At 43.6% G+C, this 13,567-nt stretch overlaps 1 protein-coding gene across 3 annotated transcripts in view; it reads right to left on the bottom strand.

Annotated features, from left to right (window-relative positions):
* The window catches only part of grm5b (glutamate receptor, metabotropic 5b), a 966,940-nt gene that overhangs the window by 162,793 nt on the left and 790,580 nt on the right, over positions 1-13,567 (bottom strand). The window lies entirely within an intron of this gene.

Genomic DNA, 13,567 nt, shown 5'->3' with positions numbered 1-13,567 from the left:
AAAAAAACTTAGGTGAAAACAAAATTTCAAGAAGCTCAAAAACACACATGCAATTTTCCCCCTTCTTTCTTTTTTAATTTTTGGAAGAAAAATAAAACAAGTCACAGAAACAGGCAGCCTTCATTAACAATATCCAAAAGTTAAATTTCTGTCAATATCTGAGATATACAAAAGGCCACATCCACCGCCTCTACAAAGCTTAATGTCTCAGTAGCCAAAGTGCTTTCGACCACTTTCCTTATGTTCTTTGTTTCCCACACAAGAGGGCAACATTTACCATTGTGCCCCAAGAGGAAAATTATAAAACCTCCTGTGCTTGATTTGCATAGGATGCATCACTATAAACTATGAGTTTCAAGTGCCTAAGGTCACCTAAAACTGGGAACCTCAAAACACACTCCTACATTTTTAGTTTGGCCAAACGCTTTATTTGCTCTTATTATGTCTTCCACTTTGGGATCATTCATTTTTGTACTCAACTCTAAGACATCAAAACTCATGTCTGGTCTAGTCTGTCTACCTAACCAATTCAGTTGCCCAATTAAACTTCGCAGTTGCTCTTTTTCCATCTTTGAAACCTTGCATCTTTTTGTGAAAACCGACCACGACTAATTGCTATTGGGCTGATGCTTTCCAAATAAGATTGCTGACGTAAAGTTGCCCCTAACTTAGTCTGTCCGATTTCCAGTCCAATATATTTAAATGCACTGGAAGCCTGACTTCCGACTCTGAATTTTTTCCTCAAACCAGAGATTACAAAAGCTTCAAAATCACTAGTCCCACCCCACAAATGCATAATAAAAATGTCAGAAAGGTTCCCTTTATAGTGCCAGTAAAACATTACCGGATCTACTTTCAACTGGTAACAGCCTAATTTTAACAAAACTAACCTTACCGAAAAATACCAGACTCTAGATGCAACATTTAAACCATATACAAATTTGTTCAACTTCCAGAGTACCCCTTCTGTGTTAGCTGCTTCTTTAGGAGGATGGCAAAAAATGTCTCTCTGGAGCTGATGCCCCTGCAAAAAGGCAGCTTTTATATATATAGATTTGCATTCCCATGCCTTTGTGGCTAATAGAGCCAAGAAAATCTTTAAAATTAACCTTCCCTGCTGTAGGTGAATCTACCCTTAAATCCTGATCTTCTAAGCTTTCTTTAAATCCCCTTGCCACAAGCCTGGCCTTTGCCTTATAAGTTCCATCCGGAAGAACCTTTTCCGTGCAAATCCGTCTGTGGGATAGAGCTCTTTGTCCCCGATCCGGTATTTCCGTGTATACCCCAAATTCACTCCAACTATGCAGTTCTTGCTGTTTAGCATCTTTGATAACTTTTCATATAATTTATTCGAAGCCACCCAAATCTCACGTGCATGTGGGCTTCTACTCCTATTAGTATTCGTAGTCTTACTCATGTTCCGAGAACTTGATAAACGACGTCCCCACTCCCGCCTGGTAACTTGTTCGATACTGCTACTGCTTGATCTTTCCTATCTGCTGTGGGATGTCCTTTCAATAGTTCTCGACATTTTACTGCGGACCTGTTCACTAACCGATGTACAATCTGAACGGCACTGCGTTTCTGTGACCTCCATTTTTGAACTTTGTGTTCCCAATCCATTGTCTTAACTCCCTCCCCTGAATGCTGTACATTCAACCAATGTTTATACTTTACAGTGGCCTTCCCTGCTCTAATAACAGTTGCATCCTTCCATTGACTAGACCCTTCAGGCAAGTATGTCACCTTTGTACCAACTTTTGGTAGGTGTCCTTTCGGAAAAATGGTCTTATCCCAGATCTTAAGGTCCACAGCCATAATGTTGTTACAATCCCTGGCCAAAGGTAGGGTTACTATCGGTCGTGCTGGTGTCCTTCTGTACTTCCTACAAACTTCACAGCAATCACTAACCTGTTCTATCAGTTTAGTATAGTCGTCATCCCTTACCCCTGCATCCTTTAATAAATTTTTCAGCCTCCGAGGAGACGGATGTGCAAATTGCCTATGCAGTTTTAATACAACAAACTTTTTAATCAGCGAAAGTCCCATTTTCAACTGCCATTAACACGTCCTTAACCACTCTACTTGAAATATTATTTGTCAGTAATGGAATACAATAGTGTCCCGTCTGTGTAAATTGTAAGTCCACCGTCTTTCCAAAAACTGTTGCCTTATCCTGTTCCATATCCAGTTTCATGTGTGCTTTCTTCATCAACGGTCTGCTCAGAAGCAAAGGTATCTCACTTGATACAACATCTGTGCTAATGAAATTATTCACTCCGGCAATATTGCAAGAGATTACCTCTCTTTTCAGCGACTTCAGAGTATTATCATCCCCAAACCTGAAACTTGTGGAACTTTTAAATTCCTTAACCTTGTTACAATTTTCAGCATTCAAGGAGTCCAGGTAACATTTTAACCAGTCAATTCCACACACAGTAGATGTGCAACCACTGTCCAATACAGCAGAATTGAAGGATTCTGCAACCAACACCCTCATTATGAGGTTAATTACTGCTTGTTAATAAGACAATGTCTTCTCTCTGAACACTATCTTTTTCCTCTTCTGACTCTTCCATGTCAAACACTCTTCAAACACTCTATCATAACGTTTTGGACAGTTGAAGACATAATGGTATTGAGAGTCACATCGAAAACATCGATTTATCTTTCCCTGTGCATTTCTGGGGTTCATCTTCCTATTGTAAGTTCTAACTGGGTTTCTGTCTCCATAATTTCCTTGTCTCGATCTCCTTCTATAGTCTTGGGCCCTGTTCGTAGCCGTACAATTTTGCCATCCTGTTAGTAGTGTATCTTCCATATTCTGCTTTATAGCAGACTGACCTATTTGAGTCATCAGAGCCATCGGAATCGAATGTTTCCCCAGAAACTTCTTTAAAGCTTTTGTCATCTGATCGAATAAGGTATCCTCATCCATAAACTGAACTCCTGTCAAAACTAGGAGCCCATCCATGTTGCTCACCCTAGCACAGTCAAATAATTTAAAGGCCAACACAGACTGTGGAAATTCCAGATTGTGTTTCTGCAGCCTTTTATATAGTCTGCCAAATTCCATTATATGGTCTTCCATAGAGATATCCTCCATTTTCCAGAACTTATCAAAATCCGACCATGCTTCATACGCACTTAACAAGTCATCTTTCTTATAAATCTTATCCATATAATGTAATAAAGTTTCCAGACCTTCTTCTGAGTCTAACTCTTTCAATTCCAGCTCAGAAAGCACTTTGTTTTGGATTTTACTGTCATAAGGTAGAGAAAGAGCCAATGCCATACCTTGTTTTCTCTTTCCCAAGGCAGTTACCTTAGTCCACATAACTACTGTACTTCTCTATTGGTCGTACGATTCCCTTTCAGTAAATAAGGGGGGATAGTCATATCCAGCCATCTTTATCCTGGGTTCAGCATGTATCTTTTTTTTTTCCTTCTCACACACTCCTTAGTTTGATCAGGAAAAATTGTATCTTTCAAACCCTCACAATTGCACAGCAACCGTCCTCTGCTACCATTGTTACATGTTTTAGTTACCATTGTATGAAGAGTCAAAAGTCCTGTTCCTTTTCACCAAACACCATTTATTTCACTTCCACAGCTTCTGCACAAAACTCTAACACACCACCTGCCCACAAAAGGCCACCTGAAGCCCCTTTACATATCAGTGTCAATCATTGGATACTTAACATAAATGAGACAACTAATTGCAATGTCACTTAATGCATTACTTAACTCTTAACCCATTACTTAATACCAACATCCTGCAGCTAACAATGTTGTTCCATTGCAGCTATAATACTAGCATCTACCACCAATGTGGAACATCTCCCAGATAACGGCAATGGCAAACCCAGTTCTTTCTACCCTGCAAAGTCCTCCTTACTAACATTTGGGGGCTTCTGCCAAAATTGGGAGAGCTATCTCACAGACTAATCAAGCAACCACCTGACATAGTCATACTCAAAGAATCATACCTTACAGATAATGTATCCGACACCACCAACACTATTCCTGGTTATGTCCTGTCTCATCGGTAGGACAGATCCAGCAGTGGTGGCAGCACAGTGGTATACAGTCGGGAGGGAGTTGCCCTGGGAGTCCTCAACATGGACTCTAGACCCGATGAAGTATCATGGCTTCAGGTTAAACATGGGCAAGGAAACCTCCCGCTGATTACCACGTCCTGGCCACCATCAGCTGATGAAACAGTACTCCTCCATATTGAAAATCACTCAGAGGAAGCACTGAAGGTGGCATGGGTGTAGAATGCACACTGGGTGGGGGACTTCAGTATTCATAACCAAGAGTAGCTCGGTTGCATGACCACAGACTGACCTGGCTGGGTCCTAAAGAACATAGCTGCTAGACTGGGACTGTGGCAGATGATGAGGGAACCAAGAGAACAAAGAACAAAGAACAAAGAAATGTACAGCACAGGAACAGGCCCTTCGGCCCTCCAAGCCCGTGCCGACCATACTGCCCGACTAAACTACAATCTTCTACACTTCCTGGGTCCGTATCCTTCTATTCCCATCCTATTCATATATTTGTCAAGATGCCCCTTAAATGTCCCTATCGTCCCTGCTTCCACTACCTCCTCCGGTAGTGAGTTCCAGGCACCCACTACCCTCTGCGTAAAAAACTTGCCTCGTACATCTACTCTAAACCTTGCCCCTCTCACCTTAAACCTATGCCCCCTAGTAATTGACCCCTCTACCCTGGGGAAAAGCCTCTGACTATCCACTCTGTCTATGCCCCTCATAATTTTGTATACCTCTATCAGGTCGCCCCTCAACCTCCTTCGTTCCAGTGAGAACAAACCGAGTTTATTCAATCGCTCCTCATAGCTTATGCCCTCCATACCAGGCAACAGTCTGGTAAATCTCTTCTGCACCCTCTCTAAAGCCTCCACATCCTTCTGGTAGTGTGGCGACCAGAATTGAACACTATACTCCAAGTGTGGCCTAACTAAGGTTCTATACAGCTGCAACATGACTTGCCAATTCTTATACTCAATGCCCCGGCCAATGAAGGCAAGCATGCCATATGCCTTCTTGACTACCTTCTCCACCTGTGTTGCCCCTTTCAATGACCTGTGGACCTGTACTCCTAGATCTCTTTGACTTTCAATACTCTTGAGGGTTCTACCATTCACTGTATATTCCCTACCTGCATTAGCCCTTCCAAAATGCATTACCTCACATTTGTCCGGATTAAACTCCATCTGCCATCTCTCCGCCCAAGTCTCCAGACAATCTAAATCCTGCTATATCCTCAGACAGTCCTCATCGCTATCCGCAATTCCACCAACCTTTGTGTCGTCTGCAAACTTACTAATCAGACCAGTTACATTTTCCTCCAAATCATTTATATATACTACAAAGAGCAAAGGTCCCAGCACTGATCCCTGTGGAACACCACTGGTCACAGCCCTCCAATTAGAAAAGCATCCCTCCATTGCTACCCTCTGCCTTCTATGGCCTAGCCAGTTCTGTATCCACCTTGCCAGTTCACCCCTGATCCCGTGTGACTTCACCTTTTGTACTAGTCTACCATGAGGGACCTTGTCAAAGGCCTTACTGAAGTCCATATAGACAACATCTACTGCCCTACCTGCATCAATCATCTTAGTGACCTCCTCGAAAAACTCTATCAAGTTAGTGAGACACGACCTCCCCTTCACAAAACCGTGCTGCCTCTCACTAATACGTCCATTTGCTTCCAAATGGGAGTAGATCCTGTCTCGAAGAATTCTCTCCAGTAATTTCCCTACCACTGAAGTAAGGCTCACCGGCCTGTAGTTCCCGGGATTATCCTTGCTACCCTTCTTAAACAGAGGAACAACATTGGCTATTCTCCAGTCCTCCGGGACATCCCCTGAAGACAGCGAGGATCCAAAGATTTCTGTCAAGGCCTCAGCAATTTCCTCTCCAGCCTCCTTCAGTATTCTGGGGTAGATCCCATCAGGCCCTGGGGACTTATCTACCTTAATATTTTTTAAGACACCCAACACCTCGTCTTTTTGGATGACAATGTGACCCAGGCTATCTACACCCCCTTCTCCAGACTCAACATCTACCAATTCCTTCTCTTTGGTGAATACTGATGCAAAGTATTCATTTAGTACCTCGCCCATTTCCTCTGGCTCTACACATAGATTCCCTTGCCTATCCTTCAGTGGGCCAACCCTTTCCCTGGCTACCCTCTTGCTTTTTATGTACGTTCTTGCTTTTTATGTAAGAGGGAAAAACATAGCTGACCTCATGCTCACCAACCTGCCTGTTGCATCTGTCCATGACATGATTGGAAGTGACCACCATGCAGTCCTTGTGGAGATGAAGTCTGTCTTCACATTGAGGATACCCTCTATTGTGTTGTGTGGCATTACCACCATGCTGAATAGGACAGACTTCGAACGGATCTCGCAACTCAAGACTGGGCATCCTTGAGGTGCTCTGGGCCATCAGCAGCAGCGGCAGAATTGACCTTTATGACCTTTGACCTGAAGCATATCCCCCACTTTACCATTTACACCAAGCGGGGGGGATCAACCCTGCTTCTAAGAAGAGTGCAGGAGGGCATGCCAGGAGCAACACCAGGCAAACCGACAAATGAGATGCCAGGGGCTGTTTAGCACAGGGCTAAATCGCTGGCTTTGAAAGCAGACCAAGGCAGGCCAGCAGCACGGTTCAATTCCCGTAACAGCCTCCCCGAACAGGCGCCGGAATGTGGTGACTAGGGGCTGTTCACAGTAACTTCATTTGAAGCCTACTTGTGACAATAAGCGATTTTCATTTCAACCTGGTGAAGCTCCAACACAGGACTACTTGTGAGCCAAACAGCATAAGCAGCAAGTAATAGACAGAGCTCAGCGATTACGTAACCAATGATCATAAGATTTATAGTCCTGTCACTTCCAGCCGTGACTGGGGTTGGACAATTAAACAACCCACCGGAGGAGGAGGCTCCGCAAATATCCCCATCCTCGATGATGGAGCATCCCAGCACATCTGTACAAATGATAGGGGCTGAAGCATACGTAACAATCTTCAGCCAGAAATGCCAAGTGAATGATCCATCTCAGCCTACTCCAGCGGTCTCCAGAATCATAGATATCAGTTTTCAGCCAATTTGATTCACTGTACGTGATATCAAGAAATGGCTGAAAGCACTGAATATTGCAAAAGCTATAGGCCCTGACAATATTCATAAAATCATAGAATCCCTACAATGTAGAAAGCCATTTGTCCCATTGAGTCGGCACCGACCCTCCGAAAGAGCACCGACCCAGGCTCAATGCCCGCACCATCCCTGTAACCCCATGTAACTTTTGCCCAACAACTCCACCTAACCTTTGGATTTTAAGGGGCAATTTAGCATGGCCACTCTGCCTAACCTGCACATCTTTGGACTGTGGGAGGAAACCGTAGCACCCGGAGGAAACCCACGCAGACACAAGGAGAACGTGCAAAATCCACACCGCCATTCAAGGCCGGGATTGAACTTGGATCCCTGGTGCTGTGAGGCAGCAGTGCTAACCAATATTGCAGCAATAATCTGGAAGACTTCAGAACTTGCCACGCCCTTAGCCAAGCTGTTCTAGTGTAGCTACAGCACTGGCATCTATGCTGCAATGTGGAAAACTGCCCAGGTGTGTTCTATACACAAGAAACAGGATAAATCCAACCCAGCGAATTACCAACAGTCTAGTTTTGATCATTAGCAAAGTAATGGAAGCGGTCATCAACAGTGTTGTCAAGCGGCACTTATTCAGTCACAACCTGTTCAGGGATGCTCAGGTTCGGTTACGCTAGGGTCTCTTAATTCCTGACCTCATTACAGCTTTGGTTCAAACATGGACAAAAAAGATGAATGCCAGAGATGGTGTGATAGTGACTGCCTTGATATCAAGGCAGCATTTGACCAAGTATGGCATCAAGGAGCCCGAGCATGAACTGGAGTCAATGGGAATCAGGGGGAAAACTCTCCTCTGTTAGAGCCATACCAAGAACAAAATTTGTCATTGCTGGAGGTCAATCATCTCAGTTCCAGGACATTGCTGGACGAGTTCCTCGGGGTAGTATCCGGAGCCCAAGCAAGCATTCAATTGCTTCATGAATGGCCTTCCTTCCATCATAAGGTCAGAGGTGGGGATGTTCACTGATGATAGCACAATGTTTAGCAAAATTCATGAATCCTCAGACACTGAAGCAGTTCATCTCCAAATGCAGCAAGACCTGGACAATATCCAGGCTTGGTCTGACAAGTGGCAAGTTACATTTGTGCCACAAAACTCGAGGCAATGGCCCTCTCCAACAGGGGAGGATCCAACCATCAACCTTTGACACTTACTGGCATTATTATTGGTGAATCCCCCACCATCAAAATCCTGGGGGTTACCATTGACCAGAAACGGAACTGGTCTAACCATATGGTCAAAGGCTAGGAGTCCTGCAGCGAGTAACTCACCTCCTGATTCCCCAGAGCATGTCCACCATCTGCAAGGCACAAGTCAGGAGTGTAACGGAATACTCCCCACTTACCTAGATGAGTGCAGCTCGAACAACACTCAATAAGATTGGCATCAGGACAAAGTAGCCCGTTTGATTGCTCCCCCAACCACAAACATTCAACACCTCCACCTCCGCTGAACAGTGGCAGGTGTGTGTACCTTCTCCAAGATGCACTGCAGGAACTCACCAAGGTTCCTTTGACAGAACCTTCCACACCCACAACCACGACTATCTAGAAGGACAAGAACAGCAAATAGTTGGGAACACCACCATCTGGGCGTTCCCCTACGAGTCAGTCACCATCCTGGCTTGGAGATATATTGCCATTCCTTCACGGTCGATGGGTCAAAATTCAGGAATTCCCTCCTTAACAGCACTGTGGATGTACCTAACGTCAGGGACTACAGTGGCTCAAGAAGGGAGCTCCCCACCACCTTCTGAATGGCATCTAGGGATGATGAGCAACAAGTGCTGGCCTAGCCAGTTATACCCACATTCCGCAAATTGAATTAACAAAATGTTCTATCCACAAAAATCAGGACAAATCCAATTCGATCAATGCCAACCCATCAGTCTACCCTCGATCATCAGCAAAGTGATGGAGGATGAGTTGACAGTGTTATCAAGCAGCACCGACTCAGCAATAACCTGCTCACAGATACTCCTTTTGGGTCTCACCAAGGCTTCGCAGCAGCTCACCTCATTACAACCTTGGTCCAAACATGGACAAAAAAAGCTGAATTCCAGGGTTGAGGTGAGACAGGTTGCCCTCTGACATCGAGGCAACATTTGACTGAGTGTGGCCCCCAAGAAGCACTGGAAAAATTGAAGTCAAGGGAATCTAGAGAAAATTCTTCATTGATTCAAGTCATATCTAAACAAGGAAAGATGGGTGTGGCCATTGGGGACCAACCATGTCAACTCCAGCACATTGCATCTCAGTTTCTCAGGTTACTGTACTGGTGCAGACTCGATGGGCTGAATGGCCTCCTTCTGCGCTGTAAATTTAATGATTCTACTCTCCGAGGCCCAACCGTTTCAGCTGTTTCAGTAATGACCTTCCCTCCATCATAATGTCATAAGTGCCAATGTTCACCGATGATTACACAGCGTTCCGTATTATTCATCACTCCTCAGATTCTGAAGCAGCTAGTGTCAAAAAGCAGCAAATCTTGATTGACGCAGGCTTGGCTCATAACTGGCAATTAACATTCATGCCGCACAAGTGCCACACAAAGAAAGTTTCCAACAAGAGAGAATTTAAACATCTCCCCTTGAAATTTGATGCCATTACTATTGCTGAAGCCCCCACTATCACCATCCTGGGGAATACCATTAACGAGAAACTGAACTGAACTTGACATACAAATACATGAAACATTGTGTCATCTGGCATTCTACCAACCGGAATTCTCTACTAATCGGAATTTCTGATGTACCCCGAATATGAATCATCACTTTACCAACTGGAAGCAAATACAAATTTATCTGGAACCCTTACCTGTACTGTATTATTTTATACTTTACTGTGCTGTTGAAGATCAGAAGTAAAAGGAATACAGTTTTGTGCTTCCTGAGTATTTGCATATTAGTTCATGCTACACACATTGTACTGTATTTCATGGGAAACTCCATTAACTGCCATTTTTGATTAACATGCATATGCATTTTACTGTACTATGGCTGGGAATTCTGTGTCAAGAAACTCACCTCCTGACTCCCCAAAGCTTGTCCAGTATCTTCAAGGCACAAGCCAGGAGTATGATGGAATATCCTCCACTTGCCTGGATGAGTGTAGCTCTCAAAATTCAAGAAGCTTGGTACCGTCCAGAAAAAGGCAACCCGCTTGACCGACAACCCATCCACCATCTTAAACATTCAGTCTCTCCATCACTGATACACAGTGGAAGCAGTGTGTCCAATCTACAAGATGGACTGCAGCAACACAGTGCAAGCGGCAGGGTGGCACATTGGTTAGAACTGCTGCCTCACAGCACCAGGAACCCGGGTTCGATTCTGGCCTTGGGTGGTCTGTCTATGTGGAGTTTCCATATTGTCCCGGTGTCTGCCTGGGTTTTTCTCCAGGTGGTTCGGTTTCCTCCCACAGTTCAAAGATGTGCAGGTTAGTGGATTGGCCTCTCCAAATTGTTCCTTAGTGTCCAAAGATGTGCAGCTTAGGTGGGTCTGTGGGGATGGGATGGGAAGTGGGCCTAGGTTCTTAGAAGGTCGGTGCAGACTTGATGAGCTGAATGGCGTCCTTCTGCACTGTATGGATTCTATGGAACTTGTCAAACATCCTTCAATTGCATATTCCAAAACCCACAACCCACTTGAAGGACAAGGATAGCTGATACATGGGAACACTTCCACCTGTAAGCTCCCTTCCAAGGCACTACCATTCTGACTTTGAATTATATCTCTGCTCCTTCACTGTTACTTGGTCAAAATCCTGGAATTCTCTTCCTAACAGCACTGTGGTGCACCTACACCAGATGGACTGCAGCAGTTCAAGAAGGTGACGCACCACCACCTTCTCAAGGGCAATTAGGGATGGGCAACAATGCTGACCCACACAGCGACGCTCCCATCTCTTGAAGTAATTAAAAATATATCTGGAAGCTGAATTTAAAGCAATACTCAACTGTAAGCTCGCACTTCCTGGGTAGTTTACAGTTTCCAATTTACGTCTTGCTGATTTTTCCCCTTACCTGCTGTGATTTAAGCACTCATTGTTTATTGTGTTTGTTTTGCTTCAATTCTTTGGAGGGATTAACAGTTGGGAAAACCTCAGACAAGTAGCAGGTGAACCACTGAGAGCAGAGGGTCTTTCCAGGCTGTTGCACATCTGCTGCATTGCCCAGTCTTCAGTGCACAGCTACGTCAAGCAGGTCACCTACTCCTTCTTTGTCAGAATAAACCAGCACTGTCCCCACCATTCAAATCACTCACTTCTAAATTGGGCAATCACTTCAATCAGGCAAATAGCTTGAACCGGTTAACATTACCGCTTTCCGCTATTATCAGTTGTCGTGGTCTCAAACAAGTGTTCCACAGGTAGTTCATAATTGTAAATTAATTTCAGGATAATAACTCAATCCAGCAGTCAGGTACAGCATTTTACAATGGATCACTTTTAATCATTGGTATTTGTTTGTCATCTACTGCCCCACCTAAATTTCAATGGAATTTTAGTTCTCCTGCTGCTGCTGTTGCCTCAGTGTCTGCTGATCGAGACTCATCAGCACCAACTGGTACAGAACCACAAACATAAGCTGAGAATTGGATGAGTTCAGGATGAGTGGGAGATGTTGCCTTTTACCTCCAATACTTTCAGTGTTTCATGTTACAGATAAAAATTTAATCTTATAACTTACAAGCACAAATTAAATAGCCAAACTGTCTAAATTAAGTTGATTTGGCACAGAGACAAAATAATTAAGTAAATAAACAATGTTTTACAGGATTAGCACAATCGGTGCGCCGCAGGCATTTGTGGAGAGTGTTGTGATCTTAGACAACCACATCTGCATTAAGTATATAGATCTCGAGGAACTGAGTTCAGAGTTGTTGAGGTAGAACCTGACATGCAGATATTGTAATAAGGGGATGAGTTATCTGGACACTTTGGCCAGAATTTTCTAGTGCTCCATGCATTGTTGCAGACAGGATGGGAAAATCCTGGCCTTTGATCCAGAAAACCTCACACCCCTCAGGGTGGAAGTGGTACCGACCTGATTACTGGTGTCATGTGAGAGTACCTTTAAGAAATGGGTGTTTAAGACATTTACCTTTAAGAAATGGAGCTGCTCATGTTACTGGAGTGATGTCAGAGTGTGGGTGGAGCTGAGCTCTACTTCTGCTTTTTAGTTTCAGTTTGAGAAAAGCTTGGGTGTGTCTGTGTTTTTCAGTGAGCTGCATCTGGAGTTAAAACAAAGGACTGTGCTGTTGATCTCTGCCATCCAAAGACTATCTATGGATCATTTGGTGAACCCAGAATTGTAAAAGGTCTCGGAATTAAATGTAAACCTAATGTGCTCCTGTTTGAAGGTTTGTTAAGTCTTTTGGGTGTTAAAAGGACAGCTCACAGGGTTACTTAAGTGTTGTAGTCTTTAGGGTTGTATATGAATTAATGATTGCTTAGATGTTCACTGTTTGTTTTAAAAAAGGTTAACTTGCGTTCATAGAATAAACATTGTTTTGTTTTTAAAAATACTTGTCCTTTTCTGCTGTACCACACCTGTAGAGTGGGCCATGTGCTCCCCATACCACAATCTATTAAAAGTTGTGGGTCAGGTGAATTCCATGATACACTTTGGGGTTCTCTAACCCTGGCCCATAACACTGGCCATGGACAGGAGGATATGACTGTGAGTAAGGCAGGTAAGATGACCCAGTTCTGGAGGAACATCAGCATTTGGCATTATCTGACAAGTACTTGTAGGTTCTGCTTGTGTGGATGATGGCAAAACCTACAGGGTGGATGAACAAACTGACCACTTACAATATGAAAATAGAGCTTCTGCAAATATTTAAAGAGGAAGATAATGTATATAAATGGAGATTCCTTCGAGACTGAGGGAGGAGAAATTAAAATGGGGAATAAGGAAATGGTATTTTGTGTCAGTCTTCGCATTGGAAGACATGAAAACGTACCACAAATATTCAGGAACCAAAGGTTAATGAGAGCCAGGAAAAGTACTGGAGAAATTAATGGAGCTGAAAGCCAACAAATTCCATCAGCCTGATCCTATATACTAAGGTTTTAAGAGAGCTGCATGAAGAGATAGCAGATGCACTCATTGTGATTTTCCAAAACCATTTGCATGGATTGAAAGATATCAAATATAACAGCGGTATTTAGGAGAGAAGGAAAACAGGGAATTGTAGAAAAATAACCGAATATCAGATGCATAAATGCATTTGAAGGAAGTAAGGAAGTGCTAACAGGACATTTAGAAAATCATAATAAGCAGATTCAACCTAATTTTATGAAAACGGAATTGTGTTTGATAAATCAATGGGTTTATCTTGAGATGTCC

This window comes from Scyliorhinus torazame, chromosome 15 (genome assembly GCF_047496885.1).
Source record: "Scyliorhinus torazame isolate Kashiwa2021f chromosome 15, sScyTor2.1, whole genome shotgun sequence".
NCBI classification, from domain to species: domain Eukaryota; kingdom Metazoa; phylum Chordata; class Chondrichthyes; order Carcharhiniformes; family Scyliorhinidae; genus Scyliorhinus; species Scyliorhinus torazame.
This window is presented reverse-complemented; position numbering and strand designations above follow the sequence as displayed.